General features: G+C 39.7%; 1 pseudogene; it reads right to left on the bottom strand.

Moving 5' to 3' along the window:
* Positions 1-19,725: 19,725 nt before the first annotated feature.
* Positions 19,726-21,911, bottom strand: LOC119059072 (ribonucleoside-diphosphate reductase subunit M2-like; annotated as a pseudogene).
* Positions 21,912-22,598: the final 687 nt, after the last annotated feature.

The following is a 22,598-nucleotide window of genomic DNA, read 5'->3' as shown; positions in this document are numbered from 1 at the left end:
TGAAAAGGGAACCAACCATATGGGAAAACATATTTGTCAATGATACCTCAGACAAGGATTTGATCTCCAAAATATGTAAAGAACTCACACTACTCTGCAACAGGAAGACAAACAAGTTAAAAAAATCGGCAAAGAACCTGAATATACACTTCTTCAAGGAGGACATACAAGGAATGCTCAACAAAACTATCCATCAGAGAGATGCAAATTAAAACCACAATGAGATACTGCTTTAAACTGGTCAGAATGGCCACCATTAACAAATCAACAAACAACAAGTCCTGGTGAGGATGTGGGGAAAAGGGACCCCTGTTGCACTGTTGGTGGGAATGCAGACTGGTGCGGCCACAGTAGAAAACAGCATGGAATTTCCTCAGAAAATTAAAGATGGAATTACCTTTTGATTCATTGATCCCACTTCTGGGATTATACCCTAAGGTTCCTGAAACAACAATGCAAAAGTACCTATGCACCCCAATGTTCATAGCAGTGTTTTTTACATTAGCCAAGTGCTGGAAACAGCCCAAGTGCCCATTAGTAAATGAGTAAATAAAAAAACTGGTATATTTACACAATGGGATACTACACCGCAGAAAGAAGGAACTGCTTAGTAACAGCATGGCAGGACTGGAGAGTATTATGCTAAGTGAAATAAGCCAGGTGGCAAAAGACAAACATCACATGATCTCATCTATAAGAGGAACCTAATGAACAAACGAATGAGCAAAATAGAACCAGAGACATGGAAATAAGGAACAAAATGACAGTGACCAGAGAGGAGGGAGGAGAGGGATAATGGGGAAAGAAGGGGCAAGGTCTAGTCAAAGAACATGTATAATGGACCCATGGTAATGGACAACAGTGTGGGGACTGACTGAGGAAGTGGGATAATGGAGTGTGGTGGGATAGGGGAGAGGAACAGGGGGAATAGTGGGGCAACTGTAATTGACTAACAATAAAAAGACTTTATGGTGAAGTGAAAATGAAACTTAATAAGAAAATAAACACACAATTAAAGAAAGTGGGCAGAACACATGAAAAGACACTTCACCATAAAGAATATATGGATGGTAAATATCCAGAACAAAAGATGCTTAACTTCATGTCAGGGAAGTGCAAACACCACATTCATACTTAGAAGTGGGATGCAGCTATAACAAATAAAATATGTGAGTTGATTTGCGATCAGGCAGTGGGCAGTAAGGGAAACCAGTTGAGACTCAAAAGATCATATCCCATATTCTTCCCTGGAAATTTTTTTGAGAACACTGTTACTTGTAATAATAGAAACAAATAAAGTATGTGAAATACTTGTGGTTTTAGGTGAAGAGCTCAGGAGACCAAATGTTAACTTGTGTGACTCAGTTCTTACTATCTTCATCTGGCCAAATTTCAACTAGAAGGAAAGGAGCTTAGAGAAGAACCAGCAAATTTGCAAGTAGAGATGGAAGGAAACAGAGGGAATCCAGAAATCCTGGAACTTGAATGGTCGAAAGGTGCAACTGTGTTTTATCTCCAGCTGGTTATAAAGAGGAAAAACTGATAAATGCTTTAAGCAGTAAAAGCTGACTAGGATTCAGCTTTGGGACAAAGACCAAATCAATGATGTTTCATATGTTAAAACTTTTACATAATCAACTCAGGAACAAAGACTAAGGGATTGGTTTAATGAAATCCAATAAGTTTAAAAGTGCCAGTTGTTAATGTAGAAATATGTACAAGGTCTGTCCAGAAAAAGCCCAGCCACTATTAATATTATGAGAATGGTTTTCATGACATAGATATGATCTGGCAGCCAAGAGAGTGAATGGGAATGCACATGCTTGAACAATGACAATTTCACTGTACTAGTCAGCAGGGGCAGTAGACACCATTGAGGGAGCATGTGCAGCTATTACATTCAAAAATGACTGTGCAAGGACAGCAATTAACCTGCATTGAATTTTGTGTTAAGCTTGAACATTCCTCTGCAGAAATTATTCAGATGATTCAGAAGGCCACAGCTATTGGCAACTGATGATTGGAATCTTCATCACGGCAATACCTCTGCTCGTGCATCTCATCTCATGAAAAGATTTTTGGTGAAATGTCAAATCACCCAGGTGACTCAGCTCCCACTACAGCCTAGACTTAGTGCCCTGCAACTTCTGGCTTTTCCTAAAACCAAATCACCTTTGAAAGGGAAAAGATTTCAGACCATCTATGAGATTCACAAAAATATGATGGGGCAGCTGATGGTGATTGGAACTGTGTGAGGTCCCAAAGTATCTACACTGAAGGGGACAAGGTGTCATTGTCTTAAGTACAATGTTTCTTGTATCTTGTGTCTTCTTCAATAAATATCTCTGTTTTTCATATTACATGACTGGTTACCTTCTGGACAGACCTCATATATCACAAAAATAATTGTGGTTGTGATTACTGGCACATGAAGCTGTTATCATTCAGTAAGTAACAAGTTTTTAAGAAATGTGCTGGCAAGAGTTGCCATCCTGGATAAATGTGATTGTATTTCCACAAAGATTTTTCTGGCAGTATGGAGACTGAGAAATAGGCACAGCTCCAAAGGGCTGCATGTTCTCCACTACCTGGTTTATATATGGTCAAGGAGGATGTTGGAAAAGGGAGCATCTCCTAAAAAGTGGAACCAAGGGCTATGGGAACCCAAAATATGGAGCTAATCCCAAATAGCATAAGAACCTGGCCCCAAACAAGAAATATTCCTAACCTGAGTGTGGGGGGTTATTAGAACATTTACCTAATGAGGTTTCAGCATTACTACTAATCAACAACTGCTGTGCCTCCCATTTATCTCTCTGTTAAATGGGAATGTTTGTCATCATTATCCTGTGCCTATTCTATTGTATATTAGGAAGACAAATTTTGAAGAAATTTTTTACTATTACTTACAGTTGTCTGATTCAAGAGGGCTTAAACATGATGTAGATGAATTTCCAGTCTGGTATTGTGGTTGGATAGGGCATTTAGAGTCTCCTTTATTTTGTGTGACTGAAAGAGATAAAGAATGACTGACATTTGTGACCAGAAGGGTAGATTGTGATAGACTGAATTGTTTAGACAAAGAAAATATGCATTGCCTTCTTTTAAGACATTGAGCTTAGCCATGTGACTTGCTTTGGCCAATGGTGTATGTGTCAGTGTTACACTGATACTTATTTCCTGCACCTATCTCGTTCTTTTTTTCTACCCAGAGAATAGCATGTCCCAGATAGGGCCTCTTTCTTCAGGTTGGGTCCGGGAATGAAAAAAAATTGTGAAACAGAGCTGCAGCTGAACTATATAGCTAATGACCTGTAAGGACATCGAGGAATAAATTGTTGTCCCTACAAGATATTGAGACTTTGAGGCTCTTTGAAACCTGTTTATTTCACTTGACTACTTCCTTTTTCTTATAGTTCCTCATCTATGCTTCCAGTTCTATTCAATCCAGTTTTAATTTCTTGCAAAGTTTAGAGTCTAACTCATTCTCTATTCTCCAGTCTAGTGATAGTAATATTTATCCTGGTTCAAATGTGAAAAGATGACATTTTCCCTTAGATTAAGTGTAACTCCCCTAGATCGGATTGTAAGGTTTCCTTCTCTTTTCTCTGTAGCTCTCCAATCCAAACTCTTACAATTTTCCTCTCACCCACTGTCTTCTAAATTTTACCATAATTCATCAATGCATCTTTATTTTTTATGTTCTCTTCTTTGAGCACCTTCCCCATCGTTTCCAATTACCATTCCATCCCACTCACATGTGGTTAATTCATACACTCACTCTCTCTCCTCTGTGGGTCATCTTAAATGTCACCTTTTTGGGAACACCTTTCTTGGTCATGGTTTCCTGCTTTCCTTCCTCTATGCTTACTTGGCCCACATGGTAACACTCATAATGATGTACGATAGCTTTGCGTTTTCTGGCTGTCTCTCCTCTTGATATAAATTCCTTGATTTTGAGGACTTTTGTCTGTCAATACCCAGTACAGACTTGGGTTTTTAAATTTTTGTAGGATAAACAAGTTACCAGGCAGAATTCTACTGAAGGATATATCTGAGAGAGAAGGAATCAAACAGTTGCCTTCTGTCAATCAAATAGTTGATTAATACTGGAATATTAATTCCATGATCCATGCATGAATTATTCACTTTATGAATCCTCTGAACAAAAATTTAGTTTAGGCTAAATTTACATCATCATCCAGCATGCTCAAGTATCATCTTCCTTCACTGTCACCGTGCAGCTAGGTATCATAGGGATGAGACTAACATTGGAAGGGCCTTTGAATAAAATACTCTTAGTTTTCAGATGAGGAAACTGCTAATGCAGCTTGTTGGTGGCTAAAGTGAGACAAAAATGCTTTGCACTATAAGGTCTTTAAAATACCACACTGTTAAATTCAAAATTAGTTTGTATCAAGTGAATTCCAAAATCATATTTTAATCAAGTTTGTATACATGACCCATATTTCCTTATATTCTTGCAGATAATTAATAATGATGAGGTCTATTTACATAGAATTTATAATTTATGGGGACTTTCATGTATATTAGCTCATACAATGATCATTTACTATAGGCAAGGATTGTTACAAATAAGGAAATTTAGGTTCAAAGAGAAAAAATGAGTTATTCAAATAAAATGTTAGTAAATGATGATGTGGGGGAAGTACCTGGGCTTATGTTCTATATACTACTTAATTCCAAGAACTTTTTCCTATGTTCTCAAGCACTTCTATAATAAAGAATTGATTCCTTGATAAAAATTTGTATAAAAATGTATATTGAAGTCCACTGCTTAAATGGTTCAGGATATAAGTCGTGAGATCTCTGTTAACAGTGTAGCTCATTGGAGTTGTTCTAATGAGTTCAGCAGTTCCCAAACCAATCATGAGCCAATTTAGCAACCCTGTGTGCCTTATTTACACAAGGCAAATTCAAGACTTTTTAAGAAATAAGATAACTGGGTCAGGTAAGTTATATCATTCAATAACAGTGTTTTCTGCTTTATACTTTTAACATATCATGAAACTACCCATTTTCTATCTAAAATCTCTATTTAAACTTTTATTCTAAATAATTACTCTCTTTTTTTCATATTTCATTTATTTATCTTTAGAGTGAGGGAAAGGGAGAGAGAAAGAGAGAGAGAGAAACATCAATGTGTGGTTGCCTCTCACATGGCCCCCACTGGGGACCTGGCCCACAACTCAGGCATGGGCCCTGACTGGGAATCGAACCAGCCACCCTTTGGTTCACAGCCCCCATACTCAGTCCTCTGAGCTGCACCAGCCAGGCCCTAAATAGTTACTCTTATGGAATAAAAGGTGATTTGAATGTTCCTAACACCCTTATAAATGCTGATCATATACATGGTGTGGTACTAGACAGGGTATTTTACTCTAGATTTGGAGGCATTTGAAGCTCTTTAGAAATTTAGTAAATATTGCATCAGTACAGAAAGAGAGTGAGAGAGAGAGAGAGAACAAAAAAGTGGGATTTAATGATCATACTGGCTTCCTTGAAAGAGCGGCAAATAACTACTATACCGTAAGCTGCATAAGGGAAGGAACAGAGTGTTTTGTTTCCCATTGTAGTCCCAGCACTGGTGAGCCTTAATAAAATAACTTTGTTAATCAATGCAAATATGTAAAATTAGAGTTTTTCCTTATTGTCAGTACAGATCCTGCAAGGCTTTCTTGAGGAAAGGAGGAACAAAACACAACATCTTGAGAAAGTTGAATGTTATAAGAATTAAATAAGTTGTGTATGTAAAATGCTTAGCATGGTGTCTCATATAGGAAGGGTGCAGGATTTAACAAATAAAAATGTAGGATGCCCGGTTAAATTGGAATTTTAGACTCTTCATCTGAAATTAAACATACTTCTACTAAGAAAATTCATTGTTCATCCGAAATGAACATGCACTAAAAATTATTTATTATTTTCCTGAAATTCGAATTTAAGTGAGCATCCAGCCAACCCTAGACATATGCTGACGCCCTCAGTAGATGTTACCCAGTGCTGCCACTGCTGCTACTACCCTCTTGCAATGTGAAGTTCACTCCCAACAGACTGCAAAAGTGAAGCGGGGAGAAGCTCGTGCCTTTTCACAGACCTCTGGGCAATTAGCTTTGACCCGCCTGGGGTCTCGGGTATGAAGGGCCACTCTCACCTGACGTCTTCTGTTGCTGTACCTTTTGTTGCTTTGATCCTCTTCCAATCTCTACAATACTTAGGCTTCTTCTCTGTCATAGTTTCTTGCTTTCTCCTGCCAACGGCTAACTCTGGGTATTTCTTTATTTCCTTTTTTCCCTTCTCTTTGAAGAGCACAGCTTTCCCTGTAGTTTTAGTCATCACTTCTATGTGATTTCTACGGCATCTAAACTCCCGTCTTGACCACCCCCTTTCTTCTCTGAGCCCGGCAAAAATGCCTGTGTGGTCAACACAAGGGATTTCAGGCCCAAAGCATATTGAGATACAAAACTAAACAGTTTATCATGCTTCCCAACTCCTTCTTTCAATTTTCTGAGTTTTGAAATATAATATTTTTTACCTCTTTTTCTTTTTTAACAGTCATAACTAATCAGTTTCAACTGTATTTGATTCTTTGATTAATAGGATGAAAAAAATGCTACTTGAAGTAAACAATAACTGTAGCTACTTCTTGCTTTTAGGCTTATGTGTGAGTTTGGGGAGGGCCCATGGGGAGAGTAGGCACTATTTATTTCAAGAGTATGTTGTAACCTTCAAGGCCAGGCAGGTCCATGGTATTTGTGCAGATGGAATAATGTTCACAGAGACATTGGGATGTCCGGCATGTCTTTATTCAAAGGTGGATGAGCCATGCATGCTGCAAGCTATGTGTCTATCTGCCTGGCTCACATCACGGCCCTTGTTCCCCAGTGTGGCACCCACTGTGGCACATGTTCCCTTGTGTGTCTCTCATCATCATCACCCCTGCATGGGGTCCCTACCTGTTTAAGTGCTAGAGGGGAACAAAGCCAGAAAATTGCCAGAACATCACATAACATAACATAATTCTGTGCATGCGAGCCCACTTCATGTTATGGGAACAGTTTATCAGACCCAGTCTCAAGGCTGGTTATCAGAACACTAGTTATCGGGCCCCTCCAAGGCTGTGGGAACACTGCTCCCTAGTTACCCAGACCCCTGGGTGAGGAAGCCAGACTGCCTCCACTTACCCTACAAGAGAGAACATAAATATTTATGCTGTACCCTGTTATGTACAGGGTCTGGGGTATGGAGAGAAAGAAAACACCTGGACCTTCAGTCTCTGGCGGTTTATCTGTTGCAGAGGGAGAAGACTCCAAATGGATGTGATCCAATAATGGTTTGGTTATGCAAATATGGGTTGAGGAGCAGGGGGAAATTAGAAATATTCTGTACAATAATGTAAGGGAGTTTGGGGGTAATAGAGACTCAAAGAAGACAGGGGTCCAAAAAAATAATAACGGGAAGCAGGAGTCTCCAGAGAAAGGTTCCTACTGAAGAATTGATGAAGAACTTGCCAGAGCGTGGATGTCTGATATTCAGTTTAAGCGGCTTGCTTAGAGCAATGTTTGCTAAACACAAAAATGTCTACAACTGTTTGAAATGGAGCATATATAGAAGGAGACACGATTTTGGAGGCAGGAAGAAAATTTCACGTGAAAAGAAAATGGAACCAGCAGTGACCATGAGTATGCAGGATCGTGGAGATTCGCAGAAACGTTAGGAATATTATTGGATTACCTTCATATGAAGGACTTAAACCAACTTTATGTAAATCTGTAAGGACCAGGTGACTTTAGCTGACATTTGGGTTACGTTCTTTTAATAGGATCCTAGAATCTGTCTTCCCACAGCCACGCCCCTTAGCAACTCACACCCAGGTGACCACCCAGGAGTCTTGCTGAGGTCTCTAGGCCTCTATGACTTCCATCTACACTACCGTTCATTCTACACATTTTCTGTCTTGGTTTTGTGGAGTTCAAGTCTGAAGTTCTGTTTTGAGTTAGTTGCATTACTCTGAGTTGGATGCCTTGATTTCTCTTACCTCAACGGAGAAACTGATACAGTCAATTCCTGATTTTCAATATTATGAAATTATGTAAATAATGTGAGGCCGCAGAACAGCTACATATTGAAAGCTCTATTTTGTGCTTAGTTATGAACATGAGTTTTATTCTTTATCTCCAGCAGATGGGGCCAGGGAAAGCAATTTGTCATATTTCAAATGCTTTGTCAGGTTTCCTTAAGCCAGCTGCTTTATCCCAGGTTCTCACAGAATCCTTATAACACCCCTATTAAGTAGGAATTACAATCCCTGTTCTGCAGACGGGAAAACTGAGGCTTAAAGGGTTGAATAATTTGACCAAGGTTGCACTAGTAAGTAGCAGAAACAAGGTTAGATCAAAAGTCTTTCAGACTCCAGCTGCCATGCACTTTCTCTATGGTGTGTTTTTTTTCTTCAAGAGAGAAAAGAAAAATGCTTATTTCAGCTCTGTTCCCTAGATATAAAAGCACTGAGCTTTTTGGGAGATTGCAGGTGAATTGATGATTAAGCATGTTAATCAGGAAAAAAAATGAAGTGTAAGGATTTTAGCAAAGTTGTGTGAGCAGATCAGTGAAATGCAAAGTGGCAAAAAAGTAGGGACTCTCTGTACTGACTCTCTTAGCTCATGGAATTATCGCACAAATCAAAAGAGAGAATGGGCAAAAAGGCACAACGAGAAGTACAAAGCACTCTCCAAGTACAAGGTTGTATAATTTTAGTTATCGCTATTTTTGAAATTATTCTTTGGGTTCCCATTTGTGCAGTGACTTTATTTATTTTTTATTTTTTTATTTTTTTGCTTAATCCCTTCACCTTTTTACCCACCCCAACCTCCCACTCCTTGGTGGCTGTCAGTCTGTTCTATGAGTCTGTTTCTTTTATCATTGATTTCTGTGATGGCCCATCGGCTTTCCCAGGGGAAGCAGCCGCCAGCTAACTTCACAGAGCTGGCGGTGGCAGGCAGGTGCAGCGCACAGCAGCGGTAGCTTGGTCCCCGTGGGAACAGCTGGAACCTGGGGCGAGGCTCTATGCAGAAAAATGCCATGGAAGTACAGATGGGCAGAATCTGACAGTTCCAAGTGCAAGGTGCACACTTTAGGTTGGCAGCACAGACAGTACTTTTTTTGAGGTTTTTATATTTTATGGTAATAAAAGGGGAAGCAGTCACCACCAAACTTATCCTTGTCAAAATCCTGTGGTGTATCAGTAATAGAATAAAGTTTGGACAGCTTTGGGAATAATTGGATTTTGTGCCACAGAGGCAATTTAAAATTATTAACTTTTTTTCTTTGTAAAAATAATAGACATTTATTTTTAAAAAGCAAGGAAATCATATCTTTCAAGTAAATGCCCCATTTTCTAATTTCCATGTTTCCCCACAATTCCTCTATTAAAGTTTGATAAGTAGTTTTCTAGCATTTTAATCTGTTCTCTCTCCATATATATTAACATATTTTAATAGGTTACAATGCCTAAAATGAATGTATTTAAATAATAAAAATAAATGTCTTTATTATAATTTATTATATAAGTAAATGGAAATTGGACTCACACTGCAACTCTGTTCCGACATCTGCTCCCCTCACTATTGTGAACATTCCCTGTGCTAAGATGGGGGGCGGGGCGGGGAGAGTGGCGGGAAAAGGTGGGACAACGGGAGCTGAACAACAGCAAAAAGATGTCCAGCTTCAACTCATGGTTAAAGCAACTTTAAAAGCTAATTTATATATTTCCAGGAATTTATCCATTTCGTCCAGGTTGTCCAGGTTCTTGGCATGTAGTTGTTCATAATATTTTCTTACAGTCCTTTGTATATTTTTAGTGCCTTGTTATTTCTCCTCTTTCATTTCTGATTTTATTTATTTGGGCCCTTTTTCTTTTTTTCTTGATGAGTTTGATGGAAAGTTTGTCAATCTTGTTTATCTTTTCAAAGAACCAGCTCTTGGGAAGAAAATGAGTGGGAGAAATGGCAATTAAAAAACAGAAGGAGTTGAACAATTGTTTATCTATCTCTGTTTCATATTATGTGCTCAATAGGTTTTTGTTTACCATGTGTTCCTCAAGGACAAGTGAAAAAACAATCTTCATGTAAAGAATTAGAAAGAAAATGTGGGAAATTTAAAACAAGCAATTTTTTAATTTTTATTTTTACTTTTGCTGTATAAGGCCTCTTGCTAGAAGCAACCATTCTGTACAGATATTATTTTAGAAATGGTGTTTATTCATGTTACTGTTACTTGTAGCTCACAGTTGAATGGAAAAGCGCACTGTGCTGTCTAAAAACAAACAACACTGCTGGAGAACACTTGGAATACAGTGTTTCTACAGAAGAAAATCTGACACAATTTTCTTAGAAGGAAGAGTCAGGTTCTCAGAGATGTTCTTTATGGAGGTGAATTTAGAATGTCTAAAGGTCTAAGGACTACGGTAATGTGAAATAATTCTTACAGGAGCTTTTTACATTGGCCAACTGAAATTGTAAATTCAAATGCTTTTTTTACTTTTTACTCCTGGAAATGACTTTGGAGATAAGATTAATGAGCTTTGGAATTAGCAGTGTGATATAAAAAGTGCCATTGGCCCCGTGAAATATAGCCTCCTTGGTTTGAAGTGTAGGGCTTTTCCCCCACTGTCTGCCTTCGAGAGATTTCTTTCCAAGGCACATCCTTAATACTTAACACAGCTCTCAAATGGAGACAGAGATAATGAAATGCATTCAAGGAAGAGTTTTCAGACACTTAACTGAACTAGTTGGGGGAGGGATGGGAATCTGACAGACAATCGAATCATCCAAGGCCAGGGTCAAAGTTGCTGTTGAGAGCGACCCTACACTGGGCAGGAATGGGACAGGGTTAGTTTACCTGTGATGCTCAGTGTTTGCCTGCAAGAAACCTAACAGCCACATGGTGCGGGCTTCACAGGGAGCTGCCTTGGGCGGTCACTCAACTAAGCTTCTTTCAACAGGCTCCTCTGAAGATAATCTGACAATACATATCCCTGGCTGTCATGCCACCTTATTCCCTCTCGCCAAAGATGCACTCACAGAAATAGACTAGGAGTAAAAGAGGGAATAAAAGAAGACTCCATCTTGTACTGTTAGCGAACAAGAGGTCCGAGGGAGGGGCAATACAATATTTGGCCCATTTAGGGATGCCCAAAACTGCTATACAACAGGGGCCCCTCCCAAAAACAAAATACTAATATCTACTGGGCTCTTCTGTCCGCCGCCAATTGGAAAGACATCTCTCAATGCCAGAGATTTGTGAAAAGGAAACAAAATGTTTATTTAATGCTATTCAGGCCTAATGCCTCCACTAAAATATCGAAGTCCTTTAGGTTGTACACCTACACCCACACAGCGCTCCCTTCTCCCACTGTCCCAACTCCGGGTACCGTAAATCAGGAAAAGAGCACACGTCTGTGTCTGCAGGCTGCTGGCACCGTCAGCTGTGTCACTGTGCAGGATCTCGAGTTAATCCAAAGTACTGTGGTACCCTCTCATGGTCCACTGGCAAGAGTCCTTTGTACCCAGTTCCAGTCAAAGTCTCTCCTGCTTTCCAGGCCCCTCGGCCAAACGGGGCACCCGAAGCCACGTGGGCCTCTTCTACCAAAGCTGCAGGGGTTCACGCTCCACCAAAACCATCTGGCTTTCTTCTTCACCTGGCTGCAGGGATCTCCATTCTGGCAAAGCTGCGTGGTTTTCCCTTTCACCTGGGCAGTTATCCCCTCATGTCCTGGAGCCCATCTTTTCCAAGCTCTCACACAGGCCTTCTCACCCAGGAGTGCAGCCCCCTCGTTACATCCTGAGTCCCAGCTACTCCCTTCTGCCTGGCTCAAAACTTGGCCACAGCTATTTAACATATCTATGAAACCAGTTAAAGGTTATAGACATGTTAAATAATCATTCCAGAGGTTAGCTGCAAAACTGTTGCTATGCAAAACAGCTCTCAATGGCCCTGCTCCATTAGTCCCTTCCCCCTGGGGGTGGGCGGTGAGGACATCTTATATGTCTCTCCATTATTCCTATACACTTTGAATTCTGGACACCATTCCAAATCCTTTTTTTTTTGCCCCCCCTCCTTGGCTGCACCCTGTATCAGTACCATTTATTTAACTTAAATGAACTAACTTTCAAAAAGGACAATTAGACTTACTGGTAAATTTAAAAACTTGAGCAGAATGTAACCATACAACCAGCTCAAAACAACAGACCAAAACCACAAGCCGTGTAGCTAAAGCATGAGCAGAGGAAAGAACTTTGTCCTTTCCAATTGCACGGGAACCAAAGTCTCCTTCCCACTGCCCCACTCACCCACCACAACAGGAAACCAAAGAACCAGGATATAACAGAACTTGGACACCAGAACCCTTTCAAAGTAAAGTAAAGGGTTGATTTTTTAGGAAGATCTAGTGTTGATACCTTTTTATATAAATGGCCAACTCCAAGGTCCTCCAGTTAAAACTTACCCACCAGTGCTTCCATATGCCTGTTCCCTCTATCCCCACAAAAACCTGCCCCAAACCCTGAATTGCACATTAGCTTCCCATTCTCCTGGGTGGCTCCATTCATAATAAAAGAGCCAATCCTTCTCCACTGTAGTTTTGGGTGTTTAGTGTTTGGCTCTGTTAAACCAGGTAGACAAACTCTTTTTGTTGGGTAACAAAAGATGGCAGTATTTGTTTGTGTGTGTCCTGGAAACAGAAAGGTGGATGACAGTTCAGTTTCAGAGAGCTTCGGGTCAGGTCTCCAGTCTAGAGAAGAACTAGAAAGCAGTGGGCACAAGTCCCTCTACTATTTGAGAGATGAAGCACTTTTAACTGGTAGAAACTTTGGCTCCTGCTTCTTTTAATCCACTCAATTAGTTGCCTTGCCTGTATTGAGAAGTTGGGACTATCAACATAAAATCATCAGGAGGCAACAATTATGCAAAAGGAATTTATTTGGGATCAAAGAATTGCAATTTGGCATACACAGATTTGGGTAGCAACACAAATGGTGCCCCGCTGGAGAGCAAACTCAGGTTTTTGTTGTTGTAGTGGATTGTAAAGGAATGTTTACAGAAGTTGTTTATAAAGAGTTTGATTGGCTGGCAGCAGCAAATTACTCTTGGTTAAACATGAGTGGCTGTTAGGAGCTAATGTTCGGCGATCTGACCCCAGCCTCAGAACTGAAACCTCCAGGCTGCCTATATAACTACCAGCTCTACAGGCGACAGCTGGCACCTAGAGATAACAGTCAGGTAACTATGGTATTCACTCAGCTCTTACTAATGCAGATTCAACCCAAATCCATACTGACGATAGTCATGACAATAGTAATCACTCAAACAATCAGCAATAATGCCATATAAGAGAATGGGGGATAACAAACCCGAGTTCCAGGAGTCCAGATTAGGTCCAGTCCGGAGTCACCAGAGACATCGAGGTCTTCCAAGGCAGAGTCAGAGTGAAGCACCAGGGAGATTTTTCTCCCGAAGCTGAACATGCAGGACGTCTCAAGGCAACTCTCTCCGGTGCATCCTGGTGACCTGAGGTCTTCTGCTTTTATGCTTCTTTTGGTTGAAAAGTCATGTTGATTTTCCACAGTTTCTCGTAAACATGTTTTTCTTAATTTGGATAAATATATGTTATTTTCCTCAGTCCCAATAGGCACTCGTATGCAACAGCTCTGACAGACACACGTTGTTTTACGTCACTGAGAGGGTGGTGTTACCCTTCAGATAAGCACATGTTGTCCGCCAAGCTGTACTGTGCATGCTGAGTGGTTTCATGAGTTCCCAGCATCATTGCTCTACTGCGCATGCTCTAAACATGAAGGCAGGCCCCAGTCTGCACCGCGGTTACTAAGGCCATCGCAAAGCAAAGGCCTGTTTGCTACAGCAAGTGGCAGGCTTTGGAATGTTTGTGGTTTAGCCCAGTTCACAGTTCAGGGTTCAGCTGCAAGGACCTGCATAAGATCCATTGCCATAATAGCTTTCTAGATTAGTTTTAAAACCCTTCACATAAGTGACTCCATTTTATTTCACCTTTTACAGGACAAAGGGGTTTGTATATGTTTCACATTACGGGACTCTCAAGATTAGAAACTAGTCTGAGAAAGCTGAACTTTTAAAGTAGAAAGAATATTTGTGGTTGATAAAAATGCCCTCCTTAATTTTTTCGAGTTTTAAAATATAAAATAATAGAAAGTAAAAATGTTTTAAAAATAAAATTACCTGCTTCAAGAAAGGTGTCTTCTGGGGTGGCAGGAATCCCTTCACAGCTGCCACCAAGATTAGGTTTCAAACAAGATGACCTCAAGGCATTTTTGTTCTTTGCATTTCAATTAGGAATGTTAGAAAGGAGGACAGTGAATGTGGAAGGATCTGATTCGTTTTAAAGTTTATTCTGTCTGCCTCTCCATGTGCTGCTCCATGAATTTTATTGAAAAAGCACAGAATTCATTTTGTTAATTTGGACCGATAAATAGAAATTAACTAATGCCAGACCCCCTCTGTATATGAGAGAAATAAGCAAACAATGGAATCATTTCCAAGAAATGAGCAAGACCAAGTTTACACACTTGGAATTTCATGAGTATTTATTTTCAAAGTTTTTTTTTGTTTGTTTTAATTACACTTATTGCCATCTCAGTGATTAATGTTATACTATTTGTTCCTTCCCCTATTTATAAAATACTATCTGCTTGTGGTAAGGGGCAAAAATAAAAAAGGAAAAAAAACCCTTTCTAGTGTATATTTTTACCTATATACTATTCTAATTTACTAATGAGAATTGATTTATTAAAAGATGAGAATTAAGTCCTATGACCACAAAATGTGGGTAATAAAAGGTCTTACCAGTTTTGATACTTAATATTAACATATTGTCCTATGAAAATATTTGTCTTGAAGAATCTTCATATGGCTCTTGGTGAGATAAATCATATTAACACTTAGGTACATGTTTTCCTACTATGAAGATAAATGCTCTAATTTGATGTCATTTATCTAATAGCAGAAATTTCCTTCTTACAACATGTAGCTAATCGGTATTCATAATTATTTAAGAATTATTTCCTTAGCTCCTGCTACCTCTCAGTGTTTCTTTCATTATTACCTCTGCAGCTCTATAGGATGTTATATGCTGTCTTTTATTTAGATTCTCATCACCCTTGTCTTTTTGCACCTTTCTAAATGTTATTGCCTATGGATAAAATAATAGAAAGTAAAGATATTTTACCCATGGATAAGATCCTGCATTTTTAATGGCTTATATGGCACTGCATGACAATGACCTTTGCTTATTTCTCAGGTCTCACTTCCAGCCATTCCCTGCTAAGGAAGCACTTTATGTTCGGATACTGAAGAACTGTTTATGTTTTCTCATGTTTATTTTACTGTTTTATGCTTTTCTAATGATAGTAGCTTCATAGATTCCTCTTCCTGCCCCTACCCTATTCTTATCTGTCTGTTCTATTTTCTTCAACTAACTCCAAATCATTTTTCAAATCTTAGTTCAGTAATTTCCTTCTTCTTGAAGCTTTACATGATTCCATGTCTCTATGTTATCATGGAAGCCTCTTCATTCTTCTGACACTTCCCACACATAGTAATATCTTTTTATGTGTTCATTTTTCCCAACAGAAGAAAACTTCTCGGGACAGGGATCAAATCTCATTCATCTTGCCATGCTGCTACTAACACGCTTGATACACAAAGGGCGTGCAATAAATATCTGTGAAATGGGACTTCAGTTTCCTCTGCTTTCTTTGGTTTCACACATTCATGTCCTGGTATTTTAGGTATTCATATTGCAAAATAAAATTTTTAAGGAATACTGGTTAGCTTGGGCATTTTGTTATTTTAACTCTGGGTAGTGGTTTACTCAATAATTTTAGTTTCCATATTTTTACAGTATCTCTCTAAGTCACATAGACGGAGGCCTTGAGATTCCTTGGGAAATGACTGAACACCATGTGGGGAGCTCTACACATGAAAGAAGGCCTGACAGTACAATAACAAGAAAAGCAATATGGCTTAGTGATTAAAGTGAAGTGGCCTTTAATTTGAGTCTTTCTCTGTTGATGACTGCAGTGTGACTTTCAGTGAACTGTAGGCCCCTTTCACTTCTTTTTGTAAATGAAGAGTCAAGCCACTCACTACACACAGCCATGGTGAAAACCAGCTTCACTAAGGGACTCAAAAGCTCCCAGCAGGTACATATTTCCTCAGAAATGCCTAGGAAAAATATAATACAATAATGTTATTTGTAGTAACACTCATTCTTATTTTAATAACTTTATTGAAGTATAATTAACATACAAATATGGCACATATTTAATGGGTATGATTTTATGAGTTTGGACATGAATATACCTCTGATACAATCACCACTATCAAGTTCATAAACATACCTATCACGTCCAAATGTTTTTTTGTGCTTTTGCATGTGTGTGTGTGCATGTATACGTGGTAAGGACACTTAACATGAGATCTATCCTCTATAGATTTTTAAGTTTGTGATACCATATTGTTAACTACAGGTATGTGTTGTACAGCTAATCTCTAGAACTTATTTTGTATAACTGTAACTGAAGAGCCATTAAACAACAACTCTCTCCTTACTCTACTCCCAACTCCCTGACAACTACCATTTTATTTTCTGCTTCTTTAATTTTGACTATTTAGATACCTCACATAAGCATAATCATTCAGTGTTTGTCCTTCTGTAATTGACTTATTCCACCATGTTTTCCCAGAAGTTATCCTTGTTGTCCCAAATGGTAGGTGCTGCTTCTTCTCCTTCTTCTTTCTTCCTCCTCTCCTTCTCCTTCTCCTCCTCCTTCTCCTCCTCCTCCTCCTTCTCCTTCTCCTTCTCCTTCTCCTTCTCCTTCTTCTTCTTCTTCTTCTTCTCCTTCTTCTTCTTCTTCTTCTTCTTCTTCTTCTTCTTCTTCTTCTTCTCTTTCTACTTCTCCTCATTCTCCTTCTCCTTCTTTAGGTTTGTGCATGTTTTTACAAATTTTCAGATTTCATTTTTTTAATCTGGTCATCTGAATGTTTGTGTTGTTTCCATATCTTGGCTGTGGGAGGCCCCATCCTGCGGAGCTCTCTTGGTTATGGCAGATGAGGATGAGTCATCCTGGACACATTCTTTTATTCTGGTGGGAAAGAGGGTGGCTATTCCATCTACTGGAGCATGCCCCCAAGCTCTTCTCTTAAATGACTTTTGTTGGGATCACTATGAAAAGGGGTATACAGAATGCATGCAAAGCTCATCAATCAGTGTCTAAAGGCCATGGTTACAGAAAACAGGTATTATCTATATATAGGTAACAATTGAGGAAACACGGAGATCTGCCTCAGGTCAAGGTGTATTAGATGTGCTGACGACAGATTTTTAAGGTGTGGTTCATGAGATTAGGAGTTCACTCCCTTATGCTTTGAACTTAAACATCTGGTTTATATCAGCAGGGCTGTACGAAGCAAAGCAAGCTTCAAAGAATACAATGGTTCTTTAGGCCTAATTTCCTATAGGAACCCTCAGTGTTAGTATCAGGTCTTGCCTGTCACCTACATTCCCGGTGTTCCGGTCGAGACTTACAGGCAAGGCCTTCCTGGAGTGGAGCTACAGTTTCTGATACCACACAAAATGGTCCCCAACACTTGGCTATTAGAATAAAGCTGCAATGAACATATGAATGCAAATATCTCTTTGTGATTCTGATTTTAAATCTTTTGGATATGAACTCAAATTAATCACTGGATCATATGATAGTTCTATTTTTAATTTTTTAAGAAACATCCATACTGTTTTTCATAGTGATTATACCATTTAACATTCCCACCAATACCATTTGACATTCTCATCAATACCATTTTTATAAGCATTGCTGTTTCTCTTGTCTTTTTGGTAATAACCATCCTAACATGGATAAGATGATATTTTATTGTTATAATTTCCATTTCCCCAACGATTAATTATGTTAAACGCCTTTTCATGTACTGTTGGCTATTTATATGTCTTTTTTGAGAAATGTTTATTCAAAAGTACTTTGTCCATTTTTATTTTATTTTTAACATTGACACCTTGTCAGATGTATTGTCTACAAATATTTTCTCCCATTCCAAAGGTTGCTCTTTTCCTCTGTGGATTGTGGTTTTTGCTGTGAAGAAACTTTTTTATTTTGATGTGGTTCCACCTGTCTATTTGTTTTTGTTACTTGTGCTTTTGGTGTTATATCCATGGAATCATTGCCAAGAACAATGTTATGAAACTTTCCTCTTATGTTTCTCCTGGGAGTTTTACAGTTTCAGGGCTTCTGTTTAAGTCTTAATCTATTTTGAGTTATGTTTTGTGTACAGTATATGGTAAGAGCTTACTTTTATTGCTATGCATGTGGATATTTGGTGTTTCCATATGTTGAACAGGCTATCCTTTCCCTACTGTATATTCTTGGCACTCATATCAAAGATCAGTTGACCATATGTGCATGGGTTTATTTCTGGGCTTCCATTTGGTTCTATTTGTCTATATATCTGTCTTTATGCCAGTACATTGATGGCAGAAATTAAATAAGATGAAAATAAATGGAAAGATATCCCATGTTCATGGACTGGAAGACTTATGTTGTTAAAATGCCCAAACTACCCAAAGTAATCTACAAATTCAATGCTATTCCCATCAAAATCCCAGTGGCATTTTTTTTTACAGAAATAGAAAAAACAATTTTAAAATTCATGTGAGACTGCAAAAGACCCAGAGTAGCCAAAGTGACCTTGAGTAAAAAGAATAAAGCTGGAAGCATCACACTTTCTAATTTCAAAATATATCACAATGCTACAACAATGAAAACACTATGGTACTGGATACCTATTGATTCTGAAATGTACCAGAACAAGTATAACAACTATTTAGATGCTGAATATCACACTTGAGGAACATAAGATAAAATAACTTGATGGAGTGTTTTCCCTAGAAATAATTTCCACTCTGGTTGACTCATTCTGCAGCTTCGCTGGGATGTAGTTGGGCATTGGAGCATAGAGATGAGCCCACTGTCATCTATCCTTGAAAGTGAGGAGGGAAATTGATAGAATCCTTCAAAGAGGAATAGCCTCCAATCCACTACTAACACACACACACACACACACACACACAACTTTATTTTGTGATTATTGAAGAATCTGACTTGCTATAAGTAGGTGTGGAATTTGGTCAAGTCATCTTTTTATCTGGGCCTGTGTGTCCTCATCTCTGCATCTCAGGAGAGTAGGACTGATGATTTTTAATCAATCAAACAGCTTTGTCTGTCTGTGGGCAGCAGACACAGCTGAGCTCCATGAGGAGATGGCAACAAAGAGATTTTCTGGGAACATGAGGCATAAAACCCATACAAGTGTGTACCGTGGCCCTTCCACCATGTGCAGGGCTGGGCGCATAGCCAGCTTTAGATAGAAATATTCAGTCTCTAAGTTGACAAAGACAACCATAGTTGGTTTTTGAAATCCCTACACAATATTCTGTCCCAAAGGTTTGCCAAAATGTTCAGAAGCTGTGTTTCCCCTTTAAGGACCTGGTAGGCAGAAATAAAATTATTAGGGATAAAAGATAGCCTGAGGCACATACAACAAAATTTTCTGAGATACTTCAAGGAGCTAATGTAATCAGTAAGAAAGATCGGACCTTCAGTTCATCCAGAAGTCAGCATCCAGGGGGAATGAGTTCTCTCTGTGACTGGACATCACTCCCATCCTCTCTGGCCTACTCTCTTCTCAAAGAAGTTGGTCTTCCCTTCCAGTGAAATGTTCTCCATGAAGTCAAATGGGTTTTCTGCTCAGAAAGCCTTGCTGAAACAAACCCGGCTCCAGCAGGAGTCTGTCTGCCACAAACTCAATGTACTGCTTCATCAAAGTACAATTCATCCCAATGAGCTTCACTGGCAAGGCCTCCCTGAGGAACTCCTGTTCTATCCCGAGGACAGTGACGATGGTCTCCTTCACTCTCTGCTCTGAAGGTTTGTATACCAGGTGTTTGAACGTCAGGCAGGCCAAATCACAGTGCAAACACTCACCTCTGCTAATAAGTTCATTGGAAAATGTGAGGCCAGGCATCAGCCCTTGCTTCCTGAGCCAGAATATCGATGCAAAAAGATCCAGAAAAGAAGATTCCTTCCACTGCAGCAAAAGCTATGACATGTTCACCATAGGTGGCCTCTTTGTCCCCGATCTAGCGCAGGCATCATCTCGATGGCGTTGAAGAGAAACTCCCTCTCCTTGGAATCTTTAATGTAAGTGTCGATGAGGAGGCTGTACATCTCAGAATGTATGTTTTCCAGGGCGATCTGGAAGCCATAGACGCAGCGGGCTTCGGTGAAGTGAACCTCTTGGCTAAACCATTCCGCCAAGTTTTCATTCACAGTGCCATCGCTCGCCACAAAGGACACCAGGACGTGCGAAATGAAGTACCTCTCCTCGGGCTTCAGGGCCTCCCAGAGCAGCAGCTCCTTGGAAAGAGCCACCTCCTCCGCTGTCCAAAAGGAAGCCTCGGCCTTCTTGTACATCTGCCAGATGTCATGGTACTCGATGGGGAAGATGACAGAGCAGCGGGGGGTTCGCTCCCAGCAGTGGTTCGTTCTGCGCAGTGAGGGCTGCTAACTTTGTTTTTGGCTCGCTGGCTCCTGGAAGATCCTGTGGGCAGTCTCGCTGTCCAGTACGCGGGTGGCACTGAGGCCGGTGGCGTGTTCTCCTTGTCTGCCAGGCTGAGCCCCTTGAGCGAGGAGATCTGCAGCTGCTGCGGGTCCAGGAGAGTGGCAAGCGGGCAATGGACGGGACGCTTGGCTGCTGCAGCACCTGGCAATGCCAGGTGAGGCTGCACGTGGGTCCAGAGACCAGCAGATTCTGAATTATGGTTTGCGTATTTATTATTTTCTCTGTCTAGTTTCCTGGCTCATGCTTCTATAAGTCCTCCTGTTAATATCATTAATAACAATACTAATGATAATAACTACGAAAATTTATGGAATGTGAACAAATGCCAGACATTCTTCTGAACACTTTGTGAGAATTATCTCAGTTAGTTAATGCCATAGCCCTATGAAATAGATAGTTCAGGCCTGTTTTAGAGATGAAGAAACAGAGAGGTCGAGCAGTTTACACAGGTGAACTTTCTAGTGAGTAAGATTTAGACCTAAGTCATACATCCTGAGTCAATTTATTTAATCACCATGCTATACTTTCTCCCAGAATGACTCTGTGTTATGGGTTGGAATCACTTAGTTTTTAGTTTCTGTGCTTACATTGGTCAGTTACCAATATTTTTTGGTTCCTGAAGTCTGTTATTTCTCCCTTGTCTAAACTCTGTCCTTTTGATTGGTACACCTACGTGCCGCTATATTTGGGCACCCGCCAGTCCTGAGCTCTTTCTTCTTCTACTTTTCTCTCTAGTCTCCGGAGGCAGCTTAATTATAATTATTTCATAATTAGGGATAAAGGTGAGAATTATGCACAGGGAAACCTACAGAAAGCTAGCAAGCACATCACCTTATGAGAGTCAGAATGCGCATGGGCAAGGCCCGGCTCTTTTTCTACCCTTAACAAGACAGAGCGTGAGTAAGAAAGATGGCATACATGGTCTATCAGTTATCTGTGACTGGCGTAACAAATCACCACAAACTGTGTACCTTAAAAATGGACAGAAATGTATTCTATCACACTTAGAGAGGCCAGAAGTCTGAAATCAAAGTGTCAGGAGAGTTGTACTCCTCTGGAGGCTCAATGAGAGAATTCATTCTTGGCTTCTCCCAGATTCTGGTGGCGGTCAGCATTCCTTGGCTTGTGGCTTCATCGCTTCCGTATCTGTCTCCTGGTCGCATTGTCTCTTTCTCTTCTTCCTCGCTTACTCTTACAGGGAAACTTATCATTGGGTTTAGGGCTCACTCAGATAATCCAGGATAAATGCTCCTCCAAATCCTTAACTTATTCACAAATCCTTAATTTAATCCTTAACATAATCCTTAAATTAATCCAAATCCAAATCCTTAATCCAAATCCTTAACTTAATCACATCTTTTGCCTTGTAAGGTAATTTCACTCTGTCACCATATAAGGTATATTTACAGGTTCTTAGGCTCAGTAAGTGGACATATTTTTGGAAAGGCACCATTCAACCCATATATATGGCAAGTTTGTACTCACCATTCTACACAGGCCCATCACAGACATGACTAAGTGTTTACTGAAGTCCAGTAAAGCTCAGACTTCTCTCCAGTACAGGATTGGCTGGGGCTTGCTTTGGACATAAAATCAGTTTTCTTTTTTTAAAACATATATTTCACTGATAAGACATATATTTCAAACTGTAATGGGACAACTATTACAGTTGTCCCATTTTTTCTCTCCCCTTTATTTTCCTCTACCCTGTACCCTCTTCCCACCATCATTCTTCCACCTTAGTTTATGTCCATGGATCATGCATATAAGTTCTTTGGCTTCTCCATTTCCCATACTATTCTAAACCTCCCCCTGTCTATTTTGTACTTACCATTTATGTTTCTTATACC

The sequence above is a fragment of the Artibeus jamaicensis genome, unplaced genomic scaffold (assembly GCF_021234435.1).
Source record: "Artibeus jamaicensis isolate MK-2021 breed Jamaican fruit bat unplaced genomic scaffold, CSHL_Jam_final contig_585, whole genome shotgun sequence".
NCBI classification, from domain to species: Eukaryota; Metazoa; Chordata; class Mammalia; order Chiroptera; family Phyllostomidae; genus Artibeus; species Artibeus jamaicensis.
Note: the sequence above shows the minus strand (reverse complement) of the source record. Positions and strands in the feature narration are given on the sequence as shown.